This window comes from Neofelis nebulosa, chromosome 17 (genome assembly GCF_028018385.1).
Source record: "Neofelis nebulosa isolate mNeoNeb1 chromosome 17, mNeoNeb1.pri, whole genome shotgun sequence".
NCBI lineage: Eukaryota > Metazoa > Chordata > Mammalia > Carnivora > Felidae > Neofelis > Neofelis nebulosa.
Window position 1 is genome coordinate 58890721 of NC_080798.1, and position 22818 is coordinate 58913538.

At 57.8% G+C, this 22818-nt stretch overlaps 1 protein-coding gene and 1 non-coding gene across 3 annotated transcripts in view; both read right to left on the reverse strand.

The window, feature by feature from the left end:
* The window catches only part of C17H16orf74 (chromosome 17 C16orf74 homolog), a 45874-nt gene extending 25906 nt beyond the window's left edge, over nucleotides 1-19968 (reverse strand). Inside the window, exons 1-2 of one of the 2 annotated variants that reach the window (XM_058707823.1) lie at nucleotides 18868-19968; nucleotides 6340-6442 (exon numbers count right to left, since the gene is read on the reverse strand). The gene's annotated coding sequence lies outside the window, so the exon portion shown is untranslated. The remainder of the gene's footprint in view (nucleotides 1-6339; nucleotides 6443-18867) is intronic. The other variant, XM_058707824.1, reaches the window with a different exon arrangement.
* TRNAE-CUC (transfer RNA glutamic acid (anticodon CUC)) lies at nucleotides 4409-4481 on the reverse strand. Its single transcript has one exon. It is a non-coding gene; the product is annotated as a tRNA-Glu (tRNA).
* Nucleotides 19969-22818: the final 2850 nt, after the last annotated feature.

Sequence of the window (22818 nt, forward strand, 5' to 3'; positions counted from 1 at the left end):
ACAGCTGACTGATATCAAGGAAACGCTTTTAAAAAAGCCAAGTCTTGGGGCGCCTGGGTGGCTCAGTCGGTTGAGCGTCCGACTTCGGCTCAGGTCATGATCTCACGGTTCGTGAGTTTGAGCCCCACGTCGGGCTCTGAGCTGACGGCTCGGAGCCTGGAGCCTGTTTTAGATTCTGTGTCTCCCTCTCTCTCTGACCTTCCCCCGTTCATGCTCTGTCTCTCTGTCTCAAAAGTAAATAAACGTTAATAAATAAATAAATAAATAAATAAATAAATAAATAAATAAATAAAAAGCCAATTCGTGAGCCGAGATGATTATAAAAATTACTCGGCTCAGGGGCGCCCGGGTGGCTCAGTCGGTTGAGCGTCTGACTTTGGCTCGGGTCCTGATCTCACAGCTGGTGAGTTCGAGCCCAGCGTCGTCGGGCTCTGTGCTGACAGCTCGGGGCCTGCTTCGGATTCTGTGTCTCCTTCTCTCTCTGCCCCTCCCCCGCTTACACTCTGTCTCTCTCTCAAAAATAAATAAAACCCCTACAATTTTTTAGAAAGTAACGATTTAATGGGAGAAAGGAGATCTAGCGGGAGGGGTCCCCCCCCCCCCCCCGGGCTCCAAGTACAGTCAGGCTAGTTTAGGTATAAATGTTCTCTCTTTCACACTTTTGCAGGAGTGTGAAAAACCTCCCTTTCATCTTGAATCGGGCTGTTTATGTTCCCTTGGAAATATCAGATTGTTAATTATTTGCACACCAGCTTGAAGTAGAACAGGTTCTTTCTTGCACCCGGGCATAAAAATCCCCCTACGCCAAACGGCCACAACAGGGACAGGCAATGATACAAACTTCCTTCCTCCCGCGGTGGGTGGGGGGGGGGCCCTGTCCCTCCTCTGCGCCATCAAGATAGATGGGGATCAGCTCTTTGCACACCGCACGGCGTTCTCTGAAACCATGAGCATTTCCAGGGCAAGGACACGCTTGGCCAAGTTGTCTGTGCCTGTTTTCACAGCAGCCTTCAAGACACTACCACCGGCCCACAGCAGTGAGTGCCTGCCGGCTCGCCTACGCGTTTGCAAAGGGAAAAGTCAACCGGTTTGTTCTCTGCACAGAGCAGAAAAATTAAGGCGACGCGCGGGCTGGCTGGGGGCCCCGGAGCGGGCGGGGAGGTGCCTACTTCTAGAAGGCTGGCCCCTGGGGGTCTGTCTGCTGATTCCCTTCAGTTCCTACTTTTGCAGCTCAGAAGCTGGGCTCTAGAGGGGGAGATAAAATCTTTCTGAATCATACAGGTCTAGGGTTGGAAGTGGCCGTAGATAAACGGGTCCTGATAAAATATAGAGCGTCCAATTACGGCACGGGACATACTCATATTAAAAATCCTTCATCATTTATCTGCAATTGAAAACTAACTGGGCATCCTGGGGGTTTTTTTGTTTTTAAGATTGTCTTTTCGGGGCGCCTGGGTGGCGCAGTCGGTTAAGCGTCCGACTTCAGCCAGGTCACGATCTCGCGGTCCGTGAGTTCGAGCCCCGCGTCGGGCTCTGGGCCGACGGCTCGGAGCCTGGAGCCTGTTTCCGATTCTGTGTCTCCCTCTCTCTCTCTGCCCCTCCCCCGTTCATGCTCTGTCTCTCTCTGTCCCAAAAATAAATAAAAAACGTTGAAAAAAAAAAATTAAAAAAAAAAAAAAAAAAAAAAAAAAAGATTGTCTTTTCTTTTTTTAAAGTGCTTATTTTTGAGAGAGAGACAGAGCGTGAGTGGGGGAGAGGCCAAGAGACACAGAATCCAAAGCAGGCTCCAGGCTCTGAGCTGTCAGCACAGAGCCAGACGCGGGGCTTGAACCCACAAAACTGTGAGATCATGACCTGAGCCGAAGTCGGACGCTTAACCGACTGAGCCACCACATCCAATGTGGGACTTGAACTCACAATGCTGGGATTAAGAGTCCCATGCTCTACCAACTAAGCCAGCCAGGTGCCCCTTAAAAATTTTATTTTGGGGGCACCTGGGTGACTCAGTCAATTGAGCATCTGACTGTTATTTCGGCTCGGGTCACCATCCCAGGGCAGTGGGATTGAGCCCCGTGTTGGGCTCTGTGCTGGGCATGGAACCTGCTTAAAATTCTCTCTCTCTCCCTACCCCTCTCCCCTGCTCGCGATTCTGTCTCTCTCTAAAATTAAAAAAATAAAAAATAGGGGTGCCTGGGTGGCTCATTCAGTTAAGTTCAACTTCGGCTCAGGCCACGATCTCACGGCTCCTGGGTTCGAGCCCCGCGTCGGGCTCTGGGCTGACGGCTCAGAGCCTGGACCCTGCTTCGGATTCTGTGTCTCCCTCTCTTTGCCCGTCCCCTCCCCATGCTCTCTCTCTCAAAGGTGAATAAACATTAAAACACTTTTTAATTTAAAAAAATGAAATTAAAACAGTAACAGTAAAAAAGATTTTAAGTAATCTCTACCCCCAATGTGGGGCTCGAACTCGTGACCCCAAGATCAGGAGGCGCACGCTCCACCGACAGAGGCAGCCATGGGCATCCCGAATTCTTTTTTTTTTTTTTTTTTTTTTTTTTTTTTTTTTTTTTAATTTTTTTTTTTCAACGTTTTTTATTTATTTTTGGGACAGAGAGAGACAGAGCATGAACGGGGGAGGGGCAGAGAGAGAGGGAGACACAGAATCGGAAACAGGCTCCAGGCTCCGAGCCATCAGCCCAGAGCCTGACGCGGGGCTCGAACTCACGGACCGCGAGATCGTGACCTGGCTGAAGTCGGACGCTTAACCGACTGCGCCACCCAGGCGCCCCATAGGCATCCCGAATTCTTATTTGCGAGAGCCGGCAGCTAGACACAGAGGCGGCCGTCGTTCTAACATGGGTCTCCCAGATGAGGACACGGAGACCCAGAGAGGGAAAGTGAGTGAAAGGCAGAGTCCAGCTGGAAGTCTGACCCTGGTCTCTGCAGAGCCACCTCCCGGAAGAGATCGGAATAACCCCTCGAGGTGGCGCCTCCTGAACAAAGACCTCACCTGAAGCCCAGGGAGGGGGCAAGGGGGAAGCATCATAGCTGAGGAATGCGACACTCTGCCCAAGTGGGTGGGCCCACGGCAGGAGGGAACCAGGTGCCACTCCCAGCCAGCGGGGGTGGGGGGCTGGGGGGACCTGGGCAAGCTGTCCACATCTGGGTCCGTGTTGCAAACACAGGGGAGCAGATACTGACAGGCTGGGCACGCTGGGCTCCCCGTAGGCACAGGGAACATCTTGGTTTTCTTCCTTCTTTAGAAAAGGCACTTTCTTTTTGTCACAGGCTTAGAATTCCTGCCATTCCAGCCAGAGGGTCTGTGCCGGGAACAGATGCTACGAGCATTAACACGCCTCCCATCCTGGTACACAGAGTGCAAAACATGAACATCTCCTGGCCTTTGCCCGCGGGCCTGCAGGAGGCTGTGAGCTCCTCTCCGAGAGACAGCGCGGGGACAGAGAGCCCGGGGACAGCTGCCAGGGGCCAGCAGCAAGTGAGAGAGGATGGGGGGGCAGGGCACACACTGACACTGCCAGCTACTATTCTGTCCCGGCACAGGGTGCTTCCCTGTGATTGACCGTGTAACTTGGAGCAAAATACTTGCCCACTGCCTGCTCGGGCCTCTGTGTGGTCAAGTTCAATGCTTATGGTTTGTGTACCTTTTCAAATGTCATATGCCAATAAAAGTGTTTATTTCAAAATAAGAAGTATGCTGTTAGAAGTCAAGATAATGGTTAATGAACCACGGGTTAATTTTAAAACATGTGATTAAAAGGGCGCCTGGGTGGCTTAGTCAGCTGAGCATCCGATTCCTGATTTCGACCCAGGCAGGTCATGATCTCACAGTGCGTGGGTCTGAGCCCCACGTCAGGCTCTGCCCTGACAGTGCAGAGCCTGCTTGGGATTCTCTCTCTCCCTTTCTCCCTGCCTTTCTCTCTCAAAATAAATAATCATTAAAATAAAAAACATGCAATTAAAAACATTTTTTTTGTGGGGTGCCTGGGTGGCGCAGTCGGTTAAGCGTCCGACTTCAGCCAGGTCACGATCTCGCGGTCCGTGATTTCGAGCCCCGAGTCGGGCTCTGGGCTGATGGCTCGGAGCCTGGAGCCTGTTTCCGATTCTGTGTCTCCCTCTCTCTCTGCCCCTCCCCCGTTCATGCTCTGTCTCTCTCTGTCCCAAAAATAAAAATAAAAAAAAAAAAAAAAAAAATGTTGACAAAAAAAACCATTTTTTTTGTAAGTAAGCTCCACACCCATGGTGGGGCTCGAACTCACAGCCTTGAGATCAAGAATCATTTGCTCTTCTGACTGAGCCAGCCAGGTGCCCCCCAAAACACGCAATTGTTTGTTTAAAAAAAATTTTTTTATGTTGTTTTTTTTTTTTAAATTTTATATTTAGGTACTCTCTATACCCAACATGGGGCTTGAACTCACAACCCTGAGATTGAGAGTCTCATGCTCTACCACCTGAGCTAGCCAGGTGCTCCATTTTTTTTTTTTTAATTTTTTTTTCAACGTTTTTTATTTATTTTTGGGACAGACAGAGACAGAGCATGAACGGGGGAGGGGCAGAGAGAGAGGGAGACACAGAATCTGAAGCAGGCTCCAGGCTCTGAGCTGTCAGCACAGAGCCCGATGTGGGGCTCAAACTCACAAACCAGAGATCGTGACCTGAGCCGAAGCCGGACGCTCAACTGACTGAGCCACCCAGGCGCCCCATGCAATTGTTTCTTTCCAGCAGCCTTGATGACAGGAGCCACAAACTACCAGCCCACAGCAGTGAGTACCTGCCAGCTCACCTCCTGAAGGTTTTCAGTGTAAAGAGAAAAGTAAACGATGTGCACTGCCTGTGGGGGACAAGGAACCAGCCCTGGCTCCCAGGGAAGACTGTGGCTGTGTATATTGTACCGTGATAATATTTTAATGGGTGGTGGGGGGGGGGGGTTGCACTTGGTGGTCCCAGGGGCCTGGCCTTGCCTCTTTCCCGCCCCATGACCTTCACAAGCCTCTGTGTCCGCATCTGTAAAATGGGGATAACACCAGTATCCGGTCAGAGGATGAGAAGGAACAACACAGGTGGTGGGACCAGCTCCCACCACGGGGTCTGGGACGGCGGGGCTCGCTCCATGTTCAATAGCACTGCTCTCTTTCCATGCCAGCTGAGGGCAAGTTCCAGGCTCAGGTCCTCAGAGGGGACCTAAACTCCGGCTCAGCGCCCACTGAGTTGCACCCCACCAGCAAGGGCTTCCAGGGAGAGGAGATTAGGTGGTGAAGCTTTCAGCCTCCTTGGGGCTTGCAGAGGGATTAAGTCTTTCCATAAATACACTGCTTCCCTCCCTCCCTCCCACCCTGCCATCCATCCGGAGGAACCGGTACCCAGGGTGGGGACGAAGAACACAAGGTGGGTGTGGCCTGGACAAGGTAAGTGGGAGGGCTGGTGCAGGGATCCTTGGGGGCTGGGCAGGAAACACCAGGGCCTGCCAGTCCAGCCGCGCCTCTCTGAGCCTCAGCTTCCTCATCTGTAAAGTGGGGCGTTCGTCCCACAAAGGCTGCACGATCTCAGAAGTGCCCTCACCCCGCTGCCTTCCATCTCCCCTCTGGCTGCTCAGCCGGCACAGGCTGACCCTGCTGTGGGTTCCACCCAGGCCCCAGAGCCCGGCGCCGCGGGACAGTCCGACCGCCCTTGACCCCGCCCCCCACGCGGCCGAGCGAGCGGAGCTGCGGGTCTCCCTTAATGAGAGCCTCCCCGGGTTCCGCTGAGCTCCGCCTGCCCGGAGAAGGCGCGCGTGCGTTCACACTGGTCGCCCTTTGCGGTTGCAAACCTGCTTTGATGCCCTGGGAGCCGAGGGGGCCCCTAAGTGAGGCGGCTCATAAATAATATAGTTTGAAATACTCGATCGAGGGGAAATGGTTCCTCTCGAGGCCTCCTGCCCCCACCCCCCGCTGGGCTCCTTTCCAGCTCTGAGGAATGGCGGTCTGGCCCATTCCCGAGGAACTCGTGACAGCGCGGGGTGTCGGCTGGAGAGTGGGGGGCCAGAGGCGGCCACGCGCGGACACACCCCCCACCCGCCCCGTGTAAGTTGCAACACGGCCAGAGGGGCCCAACTCTGCCCCAGCCCGCGTGTCCGCAGAAAAGTCTGCGAGAAGTTAGGGGGACGTCCGGGCCCGCGAGGGTTCCCCGCCCCCCTCCCCCCACCGCCCCCGGGGACCCTCTGGCCTCCCCGGGCGCGCCCTTCCCGCCGCGGGAGCCGGCGGGGCGTGGACGCCGCTCGGGGGACTGCGGCTCTCGGGGACCGCGGCGTCCACTGGAAGGGGTGGGCGGGCAGCGCGGGGCACTCACCGCTTCCTGGGGGGCTCACTGCGGAGCCGCGCCCGGGGCGCACGGGGCCCACCCGGGCGCTGGTGGCGGCGGCGGCCGGGCTCCGGGGGCCGCGGCGACGAGCCTGCAAGAGAGAGCAGCGGGGGTCATGGCCCGGGCCGGGTAGCGCACTGGGGTCCCCGCTCTGCCCCGGCCGGCGCTCCTGGCCGCCGCCGCCGCCGCCGCGAGCACGCCTCCCGCCCCCCCCTCCCCTCCCCGGCCCCTCGGGGCGGTGCCGCCCGCAGCCCCGCCCCGCCCGCGGGCGCCGGATCTCTCGGCTCGGGCGCGGGGGCGGAGCAGGCCCGCCCACCGCCTCCCGCCGACCGTGCCAGGGGCGCGGCCGGCGCCCGCGCCTCCGGCCTCCCGCTTCAGTTTCCTCTCGCCCTGCCGGGAGGAGGAGGAGGAGGAGGAGGGTGGGCCCAAGGAAAGTGTGGGCCCCTCCCCGGGGCTGGGTGCCAAGCTCCCTGAAGCCGTGCACCCCTGCCCGGGGGGGAGGGGGGGCGGCGGCGGTGTGCGGAGAGGGGCTCCGGGGTCACCCCGTACCGTGTGGTCATACTCGAGTCGGCCCCGTCGCCGGGCTGCAGGGAGGGGAGGCTCCAACATCCCGCCATCCCCAGTCCCCTACCCCTGCGCGGGGCCCTGGGGACAAGTAAGCAACGTGCCCCCACGTCTTAGGGGAGCTACGGGGCCTCGGATGGCCCTCGTGATCAAAAGGAAGCCTCCCTGGTGTCGGGGTCTGGCCCCTCTGCTCTCTGCCCGCGCTATCACTCTTCACCTCTGGAGGTGACAGCTTCAGATATTTGCTGATACCCAGCTGGGAGTAACTCCCCAGTTCCCCTCCCAGTGGGTACAGAGATCTTTTATCCAAATGGGTTTCTTAGGAGGCTCCCTGGTGTGGAGGTCTCGGCTGGCACCCACCCAGCTAGCCAGGAGGAACAAAAGCGTCCCCTCCCATGGGTTCTTTCTGTCCCTGCAGAAGTCCCTCATGCCAGCTCCATCTAACACGCCCAAGGTCTCCACACCCTGTGCTGTGTGTACTTCTGGAGGCTTGGAAGGGGAAACTGAGTCACAGAGCAGGACAGTGACACTCCCTTGGCGAAAGCAGGAAAGAACTGAGTTGCAGGAAATAGAGTCAGCATCCTAGCTGTGTTCGCCCTTTGAGTCATTCCTAAAAATGCTGCAATCTTTTTGTATCAAAGTCAGGAGTGACAGGTAGAAATGTATCCTGTTCCCCTCCCAAAAGGACAGAAGGGGGCAGGGTCAGGGACAGGATGCTCCTTCCATGGGTCCCCACTGGGAGGGAAGGTGGGCTGCCCAGGGTCTTGTGTCCTGGCTGTGAGCTGTGGGGCAGGGCTGCTCGGAATTGTCTCCTTCAATGGTGGCAACACAGGTGTGGGGGAGGCCCCGGGGACGGTGGGCACAGCCACCAGGGCCTTGTTCCTGCCAGGTGGAGACCAGCGAGGCCTTTCCAACAGGCAGAGAAGTCCTCAGCCGGCTGAACGGATGCTCGTTGTGAGATCAGCATTTCCGGGCCTCGGTTTCCACAAGGGACAAATGGGGATCTATTCGTGTCTACAAAACCTTTTGGAGCACTTACTCTGCACCAGGCACCGGGGAACCCCAGTGTGTAGGATCACTGTCAGTGACGACGTCACCTATGCACGAAACCCCCACGTCATCACCTGCTCAGGACGGGCCCTGCGAGGGGGAGACACTGATGCTCTCTCCATTTCCCCAGGGGGCTGCGGCACAGGCCAGCTAGTGGGCCGCGGGAGAGACTTTGTCCCCATTCAGGGCGGGAGGTTGGGGGTTGCTACTGAGAGGCGGCCAGGAGGATGCGTTTTGGCGACAGCAAGGGTTGAGGTGAGGAATGCAAACAATCCAGTTTAACTTGCTCCTCCCCCGCCCGGCTCCCCCTCCCTCCCCCTGCAACCCCCCCCCCCCCCCCCCCCCCCGGGGAACAGGAGGGGTTGTGCTTCAGTGTGTCCGAATCGCTCAGGGTCTGCACTTGACATTGACATCCTTCCGGGGCTGGGTCATTCTCTGTCGTGGGGGCCGTCCTGGGCACTGCGGGATACTGAACGGCATCCCGGGCCGTCACCCCCTGGATCCCACTAGCATCACCTCCCTCTTTGCAACTTGTGACAGCTACACACCTGTCCACTGGGGGGCGCAATCACCTGCTCATCCCCTGAGTGGATTCCAGCGGTTCCCGGGGGGAGGTGAACAAGCAGATAAATGAAAATGCATAAGGCAAACACCCAGGCCCAGGCTCACCCCAGGGAAGGCAGAGCCCAGGTATGGGTGTTTTCTAAAAACTCCCAGGTGACACGCAGTGGCTGCTCCCATGGAGAACCTCGAGTCTAACGTCAGGGTCCACTTGGCAGACTGGGGACTTAGGGACACATCAACCAAGTGCCGTGTGTGACACGTGTACAGATCCTGATATGCACAGACCTGCTACGAAAAGGTATTTGTGAGGTAACAGTGGAAAAAGGAACAGGGTCTGGGTATTAGATAATATTAAGAAATTATGAATTTGAGAAACAGCCGGACGTAGGGGAAGGGAAGGAAAACTACGATAAAAACGGAGAAGAAGGCAAATTATAAGAGACTCCTAAATACAGAGAGCAAACTGAGGGTTGACAAGGGAGGTGGGGGGGGGATGGGCACTGAGGAGGCCACTTGCTGGGAGGAGCTCTGGGTGTTGTAGGTAAGAGATGAGTCACTGGATTCTACTCCCGAAGCCAAGACTCCACTGTACGTTAATGAACTTGAATTTAAACTAAAAGAAAGAAATTATTACTGATTTTAATAGATACGGCAGTGGTATCATTGTGCTTTTAAAAGCTCCTGTTCGCGATGCGTATGGAAGTGTATTTATGGGTCAATTTGGTACGAGGAGCAGTTTGCTTTAAAAGTGTCCAGGAAAATAAAAAGGGGGAGGAGAGAGACAAAGCAAATGACGGGAAACGTGGATAATCGTCGAAGTTACGTGGATGTGTCTCCACTTGAGTGTGTGTTTGCAACTTTCCAAAGAGAAGCACCTGACGGGCTTAGTCGGTGGAGCTTATGACTCTTGATCTCGGGGTCGTGAGCTAGAGCTCCACATTGGGTGTAGAAATCACTTAGATACATCTTTAAGAAAAGAAAAAAGAAAATTTCCAAAAAGAAAAAGGTTTTGGTTTAAAAGAAAAAAGAGAGAGAAGAAAGAGAGAGGGCCTATGTGGACACTGTTCCCCTGGCAGCCAGGTGAGGCAGCCACCCCCTGGAGCCTGGGCTTGGTGTGGGGGTGGGGTGGGATCTGGGAGGGGAGGCCGGCTCGGTGGGCTCACCTTGCACCCCCACCTGGAAGCAGCCGTTACTGAAGAGAGGAGTGGGCAGCCTTGAACCTGCAGGCCGGGGGCCCCACACCAGGCCTGCGACCAGAATCACCCGGAGCTTTGGGAAAAGGCAGGTGGTGCAGGCCAGGGGAGGCTTCCTTAGGTGTGGGCCCGGCCGGGCGGCTGTGAAGTCAGGCCCCTGACACCTGTCCCCAAAGCCCTTCCTTTTCAGCCCCAAACCGCTTGGTCTGCAGAGGAAGCAGGACGGTGGGAGCAATTCCTCCCGGCCCGGCCCCTCCCCCGGGGATGAACCCAGCAACAGCTTCCTGTGCGGGATTCAGCAAGAGTCCCCAGCCCTGACAGGGTGCCTGCATGTGCCAGAGGCTCTGGGCTCTAGTGGGTGAACAAGACCGTCGAGAGCCCTAGCCCCGTGGACATTAGGGGCTGCGCACTGAGAAGGAAACTAAAATGGTTAGGAGGCTGTGAAGGGTGGTGGCCGGGAGCTAACACTTCGCAGAAGGTGGCCTTTCGGGAAGCCTCTGGAGGGCATCAGGAGGAAAAGCTAGCTTCGGGGATTCTGGCTTCAGGGCAGGTCCCAAGGAGGGCGGAAAAGGGAACACAGTTGTAGGACAACTTCCTCCTCCTGAAACGTCTCCTCCTCCACTGCCCTAGCCCCTCCGGCCCCTCCTGACTTCCAAAGCTCTGAGCAAGGGTCCCTTTGCCAGTGTGGAACCGCAGCCTGTCATGGGTTCACGGGCCATGTCGCTGAAGGTCTGTCTGTCACCAGCAGGTAAGCCCCCAGGAGGCAGGGACCAGGTCTGCTTTGCTGACGGTCACATGGTTGGCAGAGTGCAGGCACTCCACGCTTCAGGGAGAATGGAGTGTGAATGAGTGAACGAAGAATTACAAGTCCTCAGAAGGGTTCTGGGGGACTAGGGGACCAGACGCATCCCAGACGTGAGGGCCCATTCCCAAAGGGAGCCATCTGCCAAAATGCCAACCAGTGCAGTTGGCCGGGGGAGCTATAGGGGAGAGCCCCTCTCCGAGGGTGCTGTGCCCAGATACAGGGAGGAGCTGGTCCTGTCTCTGTGACCTGGTCACTTGGGGCCCTTCTCAGCTGTCACAGAGGGGCTGGATGGAGGAGGGTGACAGTCCCCATCTGGGCTGCATCAGGAGATGGGGCCAGAGGCCACGGAGAGGAGGGGAGGTGTGGTTGTTCCGGACACTTTCTGGGCCTAGACGGACATCAGGCAGGCCCGAGTCTCAGCGGGGACCAAGGGTGGGCTGCGATCTGGGATGATCGCAGGACAGCCTGTGATATGGCACAGGGTTGGGGTTGGGGGGTGGTGGTCCTGCAGTCTGGCCTCCTAGCAGACCCCACATGGGTCTGAGAAGCTTGGGTCTTCCTGGTCACTGTGATGCAACCACCCTGTACCCTGGGAGCACCACCGAGTCACGGGTGGCTTGGAGGGATCTGAGTCATCTGACAATGGCAAGCCCCCATCAGGTGACAGCAGCCCCAGCCTGTGTCATGAGCTGCCCAAGAACCACCTGGCCGAGCCCACGCATCCCACAGAACTGGGAGGAAATAGAACACAGTCGTTGTTTCAAGCCACTTAGTTTTGGGACATTTGTTACACGGCAACAGATTGCTGAGACAAGCTTCTACGAAGTGCCAAGCATAGATGTGATCTGAGTTAATGCTTTGTTTAAGCTTGGCCTTAGTTTGTTGCAGTTAGATTTATGAATTATTCCACATGTCCAAAAAAGCACAGAGCATGAGAAAATGTACACCTACAACTTGCTATATTTGCTTGAGTTTCTGTTGTTGCTGTGACAGATACCCGAAGCTCTGTGTGTCCCCCTCCCCAATCTCATCCCCTTCCCTGCCTGTCCTCCTGGCTGTGAGGCTGACCGTCCTGCTGTGCCCTGCTGGATACCTGTGCACTCACAGACGGTCTGCAGTTGTCTGGGTTTGCCTCTGGAGGCGCCTTGCCAGGCGGCAGGCCTCGACATCCCATTTTACAGATGCGGAAATGGGGCTGGGAGAGGTGGACCGAGGATGCCGGGCTGGAGAGGGGCAGGGCTGGCCTCTCTCGCCAGGACCCTCCAGCACGGGGTGAGTGGCAGCTGGCTCTTTCTTTCCGAAGGAGCTTTGGTGTGCGTGCGTGTGCTCGCACCGTGCTGCGGGACGTTGGGAACGTGGGCCATGGGACTGGGGACTGGGGATTGGGGATGGGGCGCCTGGAGTTTATTCCGCGGATGGGAGGGTGGACGGGAGCCGCCCTGGCGAGGCCACGGCCGGGGCCGGGGGCCGGGTCCAAGGGACTGGTTGTGCGATCCTCTCCCTTTTTAAATCGCAATTTTTCCTTTGTATTCATTTCATATATTAAGCGAAATGCAGATAAGTGCGTTCTCCTTCACACAGGACACAATAAGTGTTCTAGATATAAATAAACACTGGCTGGAGACACTCTTGCCAATGTGAGCCTTACAACGATAATTCAGTTTCCTTCAAATGTCTCCACATATATGTTTGAAAATTCCCTAAGTAAAAGTTAAAAAAGAAACACAGGCCCTGGGGAGACAGGCCCCAGGAGACGGGGACTAACTGGGTGGCTGCACGGGGGGACGGTCTGTGCTGGGCTGTCTGCCCCACAGGGTCCCTCCCCGAGAGCCCTTGCTGCTCTGAGGTGGTCAGCAGGGCCACAGGGGCTCAACCCCACCCTGGGGGAGGCTGAGACGCCCCCTCTTCACGCCCCAGGCTGGGTCTGGCTCCCTCCTCAACGCTCCTCAAATGCCCAGGGCCCTCCAACCTCCATGACCACACTGTCCCAGCAGTTTTGTGCCCCTGGGGGATGGTGTGAGGGCTTGGCTGGGGGCCGGAAGCAGTGAACGAGTCTCATCCTTGCGTCCTGGTCGGCACGCGAACCTGGGGAGTCGGGAAAGAGCCTCACTTTGCCTTCAGGGAGCAGCCGTAACTTTGGGAGAACCAGACAGATTGGAGCTCACGCCCGTGTCGAGCTGGCCTGGGTGCCGGGCCCCACGTTAGGTTGCGCGGCCTTCCGAGGCAGACGCCTTGTACAGAGGGAGGGCTGAGGCCGGTAGCAGTGCCTCACTTGCCCCAGGGCTTGGACTGGGGGTGGCAGGGCCTGGGTTTCTACCCGGCAGTCAGGCGTCCCCCGCCGCCCTCCATGCACGCTGCGGCCGGAAGTCGGCGTGTGAGCGCAACTGTCCCTGCCCGGGGACCATCGGGGCTGCCCGTCGGGGGAGAGGGCAGAAAGTGGCCACAGGCAAAGCAGCATCTGCCCACATATGCAGAGTCACGAGATTCGATTTATACGCCACCAAAGTAAAAACCTTCAAGAGACACCATTACAGAAATTAACGGACAAGCCACAGACTAGAAGAACTCATTTGCGAATCATGTATCTGAGAAAGGACTGAATACAGAAAGAAGCCGTAAGACTCAATAATAAGGAGGCAAGTAACTCAATTAAAAACTTAAGTTTAGGAGCACCTGGGTGGCGCAGTCGGTTAAGCGTCCGACTTCAGCCAGGTCACGATCTCGCGGTCCGTGAGTTCGAGCCCCGCGTCGGGCTCTGGGCTGATGGCTCGAAGCCTGGAGCCTGTTTCCGATTCTGTGTCTCCCTCTCTCTCTGCCCCTCCCCCGTTCATGCTCTGTCTCTCTCTGTCCCAAAAATAAATAAAAAACGTTGAAAAAAAAATTTTTAAAACAAACAAACAAACAAACAAACAAAAACCCTTAAGTTTAAGGGGAGCCCGGGTGGCTCAGTTGGTTGAGCCTCTGACTCTTGATTTCAGCTCAGGTCATGATCCCAGGGTCGTGGGATCGAGCCCTGAATCGGGCTCTGCACTGAGCGTGGATCCTGCTTGGGACTCTCTTTCTCTCCTTCTCCCTCCCTCTCTCTCCCTCTGCCCCTCCCCTCCTCATGTTCTCTCTCTCTCTAAAAAAAAAAAAACAAAAAGAAAGACACTTAAATTTAAGTTACAAAATTACATTCAAAACAGATCTGAATAGGGGCGCCTGGGTGGCTCAGTCGGTTAGGAGTCCGACTTCAGCTCAGGTCCCGATCTCGCGGTCCGTGAGTTCGGGCCCGGCGTCGGGCTCTGGGCTGATGGCTCAGAGCCTGAAGCCTGTTTCCGATTCTGTGTCTCCCTCTCCCTCTGCCCCTCCCCTGTTCGTGCTCTGTCTCTCTCTGTCCCAAAAATAAATAAACGTTAAAAAAAAAAATCAAAAAAAAAAAACCAGATCTGAATAGACAGGGCACCAGAGATGTACACGGGAGGCAGGGAGCACGAGAGAAATGGAACGCTCAGGGTCGTTGGTCGTCAGGGAAATGCAAATGAATGCCACAGCGAGGTGCCACCTCACATTCATCAGGGTGGCCGTCAGAGTAATAAAGGGACCCAGCACATGTTGGGGAGGCTGTGGGGAGGCTCTGCCATCGCTGCTGGGAATGTAAACTGATGCGGCCATTCTGGAAAGCAGCCGAGAAGAGTCTTCAAAGGCTAAACATACCATGATTCCACCGGGTGGGCGGGGAGCGGGGCGCGCAATGACATTCTGGGTCCTCACAAAGACTGGTGCACGCATGCTCACGGCGGCTGGATCCACAACCCACAGATGGAAACAGCCCGGTGACCGTCCACACGCGGGGCGTTACTGAGCCGCGAGCTTGAGACCTGGAAACGCTCACTTCAGTCGGATTGAAAACTCGCGAGTGTTCGAGTACGCCAGACGGTGAGCGCTCAAAGCTGGTGTTAACTTTGGGAAGTTACTTTTGGCCAAATATTTCAAAAGAAAAATTTTTTATTGTTGATTTTTGAGAGACAGAGAGAGACAGAGTGTGAGCAGGGGAGGGGCAGAGAGAGAGGGAGACACAGAATCCGAAGCAGGGTCCAGGCTGCGAGCTGTCAGCACAGAGCCCGACGCGGGGCTCAAACTCACGAACTGTGAGATCATGACCTGAGCCGAAGTCGGGTGTTCAACCGACTGAGCCACCCAGGCGCTCCTAATAGCCAAATATTTCAAATGCAAAATCACAGAAATTATTTTTAAAAAGCTCCAGAGCCAATGGTGTTTAATGGTAGGTGTGGGTGAGACTTTTCACCAGTGTCCAGGACTCTGGGGTGAGGCCTGGCAAGGCAGGAGATTTGGAAGCACCAACCTGGGCTGGGGTTGGGGTCATGAGTGTGGAGAAACAGGGGGAGTCCCTGGCGGGGGCAGGGATGAGATTTGTGGGCAGTGGACGGGTGGGGGGACAGGAAGGGGCGTCCCTGAGGGGTCAAGGACTGGACATGTGGGCAGTGGATGGGGGACAGGCGGAATCAAGGACGGGTCCCCATCCTGTGTCTCCTTCAGCCCGTGGGTAAATTTGCTTTGTTGAATTCATTTCTATTTTGGCAAGTTCAAGCAAACAGCAGATCTTAGAACCATCTTGAAGACAAAAACATTGGTACTTGGTGATCTGTAGTGAGTTGGTTGCTTTTGATGGGCACTCTTGTTCATGTACTAGTATGTTCTAAAACGACAGCAATGCCACTTATGTGAAGTCATGTCTGGGGACCTCACCTGTCCACACCCCGAAGCCCTGTGCCAAAGACCACCCAGCGGTCAGAGGTAAGACCCAATCCAAACCTTTTGCCTTTATTTTACATATTATTGAACAAGTCTGGTTTCTTTCTCCAGCTCAGCTTAGAGGGAGTCATTTCAGAGGGGGTCTGGATGGGCCAGGGGAAAGTGAGGGCAGGGAAGGACATGGACCGCAGATGCCCTAGGCAGCAGGGGTGGATGAAGGCTCTGGACCAGAGAAGAACGAGGAACTAGGAAAGCAGACCCAAGGCCCAGAAAGTGTGGCCCCTGGGGACAGTGGAGACACAGTCTTCCATGCTCGACAGGGCCTCAGGGTGTCGCCATTCAACTGTCCAGCCTCGTACCTACCGGTCACCATGTGTCACGGAGAAAAGGATGAAGGTCATTGGCAAACATTTCCCACCTAAAACCATTAGACTACGTGTGAGCACCGTGTCTGACGGGTGACGTTCAGTTGCCTGAAGCCCTGAGTGACAGATTTCTTCCCAGAGTCCAGATGGGTGAGCTTTCTGCACATTTTGGAACGAGAGGGGAGCCGCCGACACTTCAGACCGGGCTCCCCACTGCTCCGGGGTTACTCTGCAGGGCACCCCAAGCTGGAAGCCTTGGGGCTCTTTGTTCAAGCTCCGCCTGGCTTAGCCGCTCCACAGGCGGCTTCAAAGTTAACCTTTCTCAGGGCATCACGGCGGCCCCGTGGAGTGCAGGGCCGGGGCACCTTGCCCAGGGGCCGAGCCGAGCTTTGGTGTCCTTCTTCCTCGAGGCCTTGGGCAGGCACAGCGGCTGACTCACCACCCTCCACAGTGTAGTCCTGGCCTCCCGTGGGCTTAGGGACAGCGCCGGCAGGGTAGGGCTGGGAGGGAAACGAGGGTGCTCGCCCAAGGGGGCCCGAGCCATCCTGCAGGACATCGTTTCTGTGGTCGGTGTGGGGCTTTCCGGGAGGCCCTGCTGCGGTGGGGGGGAGGGCCGGGAGTCTGGCCCGGCAGAGCCCGGGCTTCTCTCCCAGGCAGCTGGTCTCCAGGGGCCCACCCCTCAGTCCCCGGAGGCAGGGGGCCAAGGGGCGCATAGCTCTCAGCCTTGGCACAGGCGCCAGGGGTGGGGCCGAGGGGCCCCAGCTACGCCAAGGATGTCTTCCTCTCAAGTGTCTGATTTCACTCACTCATTCATCAAACGCTCCCCGGGCGCCTGCCACCAGGCACCTGCCGGGCAGACTGTAGGGCTGCATCATCCCACAGAAATCTAACTCCTGCCCCCGGTGCCACTTACAGATTTCCTAGCAGCCTTGTTAAAAGGAGTGAAAAAAAGACAGGCAAAGTGCATTCTAGGGGTCTTTTTCGTTTGACCCAATGTCTCCAAACACGATCGTTTCAACGTGTAACCGGCATAAGGATTATTCATGAGACAGCTTGTATTCTTTCCTTTTTTGTACCGTGTCTTCCAAAGCGGGCACGTATTTTACACTCGGGCACTCAGAGCACATCTCGGTTCAGAACAGCGCATTTCAGGTCCCAGCCGCGTCACTCGGTAGTGGCACGCCCGCATTTGGCGACCGAGGAGGCCCCAGCGCACACCCATCCGACGGGCGCCAAGCGCCGGCTCTGGCCGCGGTGCCAACTCTTCCCAGCTCGTGCGGTGGAAGGAAGCGGGCAGCATCTGGGAAGCTCATCCCCCGCCGCCCAGCCGCTCCACCGAGGGGTCTGTGTCCTGGGACACGCGCACGAGCAGGCAGGCGCGGGGCTGTTCGCCCAGCACCGTGGGTCAAACCGCCAACTAGGAACTGCCGTCCGTCAGAAGGATGAACGGACGCCCTGGGGCGTGGATGGGCGGTGGCCTCATTCGGGGGAAGATCGCACGGCGGCGGCCAAGGGGACGCGACACAGACCTGTGGGTGTCCGCACGGGAAATACTCAAAGGCACAGCGAGTAGGGAAAAACGCACGGACGGCGTGATGTCGATTGGGACACTTTGGAAAAAAGACCGAGAGGAAGTCGCACACCCCCGCAACGCGACCCGACTCGCGGGGAGGCACGCCCCGGCCTCCGGGGAGGGCTGGACTCCGGGAAGGGGGAGAAAGAGGCGGGAAGGGGGAGGAAGCCAGAGGCGGTCTCAGCTCAACATTTTAGCTCCGAGCAAAGTCAGCAACTGCGGCGAGGGGCTCCTGAGTGTCGTACGAGAGCGCGCGTGAAGGTGTTCTCTGTACTCATCTGTACTTGAGATGCTCCGTAGTAAAAAAAAATTAAGGCCCCTCTGAACGAAAAAATAAAGAATGGCCTCGCGAAGGTCACCTGCCCACCCCGCCGTTCGGTGTCCCCCCCTCAAAGATGGGGTGAGAGTACCTACATCACCCAGCTGACGTGGAGCCAAAGCGTGGCCATTTTTTCACGACCAGCGTCTGGTGAGAATCGCAGCCGTGAATATTTGTGGAGTGCTTGGTGTGTGCCCGGCACTAACGAACCGACCCGATGGCGACGAGCACATTTTACAGATGAGGACACGGAGGGCGGAGAGGTCGCCCAGCGTTGCCGGGGTTTGAGCTCAGCCAGCCAGATTCAGAACTGGCCTTTTCACTCCCTTGAGCCTACTCAGTGCTGATTCGCTGTCCTTTCCCAGATTCGGAAACCACTTTTCGAGCCTGCAGGTGGCAAGTCGAGCCCCCGGCTAATCCCCGGAGAGGCAGGTGGGTCTTGCTCTGGCTGCAGATAGCCCTCCCCTGCACGGACAAGCCCGCCTGGGGACCAAAGAGCCACCTGCCGACTTTAGCCCCTGCCCCCGCCCCCCCCACCCCCATGCCGCCAGCACACCAAGTTCAAAGGAGTGCACCAAGTTAAGACTGAGGCCATCAGCAGCCCCACCTTTGTCTCCAGCTATAAAAATATTCACCAGGATGGGGGTCTACACGGAAGGGGGTTCTGAGTCCTAGATCCACCTTCAAGGTTCCCCCCCCCCCCACCCCGCCGCCCCGCCCCGCCCCCGGGGCCTTGGAGAGCGGCTCACTTGGCTGGAAGGCCTGGCTGCCTCATCTGGGGAGCAAAGGAAGTGCCTGCTCCCCACAGCATAAAGGCAAAACCCGAAGGCTCGGAGGGTCGCTGCTGGGCGGCCACACAACTGGGCAAACAGGTGAATGTCGTCTTCCTCCCGGGGCGCTGCTCGCCGACAGCGAGAAGAAAGTGAACTGTCTTTTCAACATTCCATTTAATTCCAGTATCTCATTTAAACTGGACCGAGTCCCACTGAAGTGTGGTTGCCACTTCTTTCTCTGGTACAACCGTCTATCATCTTTAGGTTAACCACTCCTCCCCCCCGCAACACCAGGGTGTATCTGGCTTCTGATATAAGACAATAAAAACCCAGGTTTAAAAATTCACAAGCAGAGATCCAGAAAAGTGTCTGGCGTCCCGTGGGCACCCAGGAGGTGGTGTTATGTACTGAGAGAAGTTGCATGGTGAGGGCAAGTAGAGAGGGCTCTTCCTAAAACTTAGAGAGGTCTGGAGATGGGGCAGGGGGCCGGGGCCGCTCTTCCCTCCAAGCCCCTCGCAGACGCCCCCGCGAGGCTCCCAGTGGCAGCCCCCTTACCTCTAGGAGAAGAGATCAGCGGCCGTCTCGCGTCTCAGGCTGGGGACGGTAGCTTGTGTTTCTGGGATGGCCATCTGGGCCGTGGCTGCTGTCCCCTGCTGGCCTGGCCCTCGCCCGACTCTGCCCATTTGGACTAAATGCCTGGCCTTTGCAGAGAAGGGAAATTATCTCTAAGCTCAGGCCTTCCAATGGCCCCCGTGACTTTCGGAAGCTTACTCCGTGCGATTAATCCCTGGCTCATATCCCCAGTTCCCGGCCTTGAGGACAGAGGAATGGACAGACTGGAGATAGAATCCACGTGGCGAAGGGAGTCAAAACCACGACGGTGGCTGGGGGGGGGTGGGGTGGGGGTGGGGGTTGGGGAAGAGGTGGAGGAGGTCACTATTTCTGAAAAGCTCTCCTGGGAAGGAGGCCCTGGGGGCTGCCACCAGGGTCAGAAGGGGATTGCGGGACACAGCTTATGTGTAACAGAAGGGGAAATTTCTGGCAATCGGAACGGGGCGATGAATTGCCTCGAGACCCAGTGAGTCCCCAAGTCCGGGTGTGCCTGGCACTCTGTCACCACAATGGGGCGGGTCTCCCCTTGTGAGGGGAAGCAGAAGAGGCGGGCTGCTCCAACGACGCCCGCGTGAGGTGCTGACAGGCAGTGCCGGGGCGAGAGGGCAAGGCTGATCCTGACCTGGGGGCTTCGACCTGTCACAGGCCGGGGCAGAGAGCAGATGAGCACAGGGACACGCTGTGGGCGGAGCCACAGGACTTCACACGTGGCCAAGGGCTGTGTCTGGTAATAAGACAGGCCTGGCCGAGAGCAGGGATTTCCAGTAAGCTGGTAAGAAGCGAGTCGGCCGTGGCCAAGGACAAGCCAAGGACGCTTGCTCAGGCCTGCGAGGCCCACCTGCGTCCAGTCGCCATGCCACTTCTGGGAAGGCAGCAAGCAGATGGGCCTCTTTTCCCAGCAGGCTCCCCAGGCCACCACTTAGCTTCGGAGACTCCGGCGTAGGAATGAGGGCATTGCTACAAGGCTCTGAGCCTGCGGGAGTGAAGAGCGTTCCTGGAATGAAAGCCTCTGTGGAACCCAGGAGGCCGAGGCCGCGGAGAGGCCGGGGGGGGGGGGGGGGGGCGGGGGTACTGGCGTGCTGGGCCGTCCAGGGCCCAGACCCCACCGCCACGCCGACAAACAGCTGGAACCAGAAGCAGATGGGGCTGGAGAGGGGTGGACGTGGGTCTCCTGCTCCCCGTGGCAAGCCTCGGTGTCTGAGGACCCGTGACTCAGGCCCTGAGGCTGTGCCCTGGCCACTGCTGTGGGACACCTTTGTGACTCTCCCTTCCTAGACTTTCTTTAGGGGCCCCGCAATTCCAGTGCTTCAGCAAATGCTGTGCTGGGGTGTGCAGTCCGCGGGTGTAGACGTTGCTGATGGCTGAGCTCGGCCTCTGCTCATCTCACCCGCCCCCCTCCCTTGGCCACTTCAGGCGGCATTCGTCATGACAGAACCCATCTAGGGGACAGGAGCTGAGGCACAGTTGAACCCAAGGTCCCCGGGGTAAGCGAGGGAGCCCCAAGGCACCTCTGAAGCGGGAGGGAAACGGCCACGGGGCCATTTTCCAGGCCGGTCCAGCCTCTGCAGTTCTGTTGACTCAGTGAGTGTCAGCACCAGCCTGGCTCAGCCGCTCTCCCGCCCCTGCTCCAGCAGACGGGACGCAGGTGAAGCGGCTGCCACACAGAGCAGGAAAGGCCTGGAGGACCGTCCTACCTGCCTTCGGTCCCCTCAGCCCTCGCATCCTCAGCTGGGATCTCAGTCCCTGTCCCGGGGCCCGGCCAGCAGCAGCAGCAGAGGCCTGGCCAACCCCGCCTCCACTCGTACCTGGTGACCGTGTACTTCCTGCCACAGGCACACCGCAGGAAGGAGGCCCTGCGTTTGGGGCTTTCGTATCCTGTATCCTGTCAGAGCCTGGGTGGCTGGGTGGCCAGGCCTGTCAAGGGCAGGGTGGGGCCGGTCCCCAGCAAAGGCCCTGTGGCCACGGACTGGGGAGGTTTTTGCCTGCCCTGGGGCTGGAAGTTCCTGCTTCAGGAAAGCTAAGTGCGTCACCAGGAAAACGGTTCCCTGGCCCTGGGAGGGGCGGGGGGCTGGCGGATCCGTCCCTCTGAGGGTGGAGGTGAGCCGTGATGTGCCTGTCAGCCTGTGGCGCTCCTTCCCCCGTGACTCAGCAAACCAGAGTGGCGGGCAAGCGTCTGGGGTGCCGGGGAGGTCTGGCCCCAGCTGACGGCTCCGGTGGAGCGGGGACGATACAAGACAAGATTTATTCAGCTCCAGGCTTAGCCAGTGACCCTCGATCTCCCACCCAAATTAACCCACGCACAGTGAGACAGAGAGCCCGGCTCTGCGGGGGGAGCTCGTCAGGGGTCATTTCCAGGCCTCCTCCCTGCGGCGTGTCTCCGGGGGCCTGGAGTGGGTCTGGGTTCCCGGGGGGGGGGGGTTCAGCGAGCGGGAGCAGCTGCTGGCATCTCCGGGGGGTGGGAGGTGAGGTGGTCAGGGAGGCCCCAGGGAGCCTCTTGGTCGTCAGCACAGACGGAACTTGCACAGAATAACGTTTCCCTATTCTGAGTCTCTGGAACGTTCCTCCCCTGTCCCCCCGCCCCCCCCCCCCCCCCCCCCGGCCCATGGAGCCTGTGCAGGCAGCACCCCGACTTCCTCCCTGAGGCCTCAGGGATGCGAATGGAAACTGTACAATACTAGGCAGTCAGCTGAACCCTGGCCCCCAGGCCCAAGCCCCATGCCTGCGGGTTCCCGCACCCACTGCCGGCCCCCTCCAACACCTGTGCCTGCTCCTCTGCGCCCACCCCATCGCCCCCACCCACGCTGCTGGGGCGGGTCCCTCCCTGCCACCCTGGCCCTGGCTTGGTCCTGCCTCCCTGGCTGCTCAGGTGGGCACCCCCCAGGGACGTGGCTCTGCACCTCGGCTTCCAGCTTCCCCAGAGTGATGGCTCTTGCCTATGAACTCAGCCCCTTTCCCTTTCTGGCCGCAGAAGGGGGCCTGCAGCCCTGCCTGCGTGCGGCCCGTGTGCACGGTGGGCTGCTTGGGAGAAACATCCGGGAAGGGAGCCAAGGGACCCCTTGCTGAAAATGGGGAGATGCGCAGGTAGGTCCTAACTTCCTCTGGGTCCTGGGCTTCTCCCCATCTGCCTTGCTGTACCGGTCCCACAACCAAAACACTCTCCTCCCCTCTTCTCTGCTTGCAGCCTCCCCACTGTCCTGGGATCAGCCCTGCCTCGGTTTCCCTCTGCCTAGCTGCGAGCGGTGGCACAGAGTGTGGCTGCGTTGGCAGGTGCACCAGCCCACCTGGATAGCCGCACTTGAGTCCATAATTATGACGAAGAACACCACCATCCCTCCCGGATAATCCTGTAAAGCCTGGATGAACAGTGCCTTCCTCCCGGGGCTCCAGCTGGCACAGAGCCGGCTCATAAAGGCGCCCCAGGTCTCCAGGACTGTCGAGGAGCCCTTTTGAAAACTACCTCTTAGCACAGACGTAATTTAGCAGAGAGCTTGACCACGGGGCAGCCATTTTATCAGCAGGATCTGCAAATGACTTTGGGCTCCTCAGAAGGCAGGTGCTGAGTAAATTCCAGGCATTATGGGTGATTAAGAGAACAATTCCACTCTGGAAAGACTAGGTCTGAACTTCGGGACAGGACAAGGAGGGAGGCCGGGATGGCGGAGGCAGGCGGCCACAGGAGGGGTCTTCCTTTAAGTCCTGCAGAGGTACATGTCCTACGTAGGCTGGGAGAAACCCAGCCGAGGTCCTCACATCAGTAACTGCTGCTCCCTGTTTGCCTGGGCCAGGCATTAAAGCGGAATCTCAAGCTTCCGCTACTCCAGGACCGAAGGAGCCAGATGCTGTGTCTCGGGAGGGGGTGGTTCTGACCCCGAGCCACGGTTGTGTGAAGCGGTC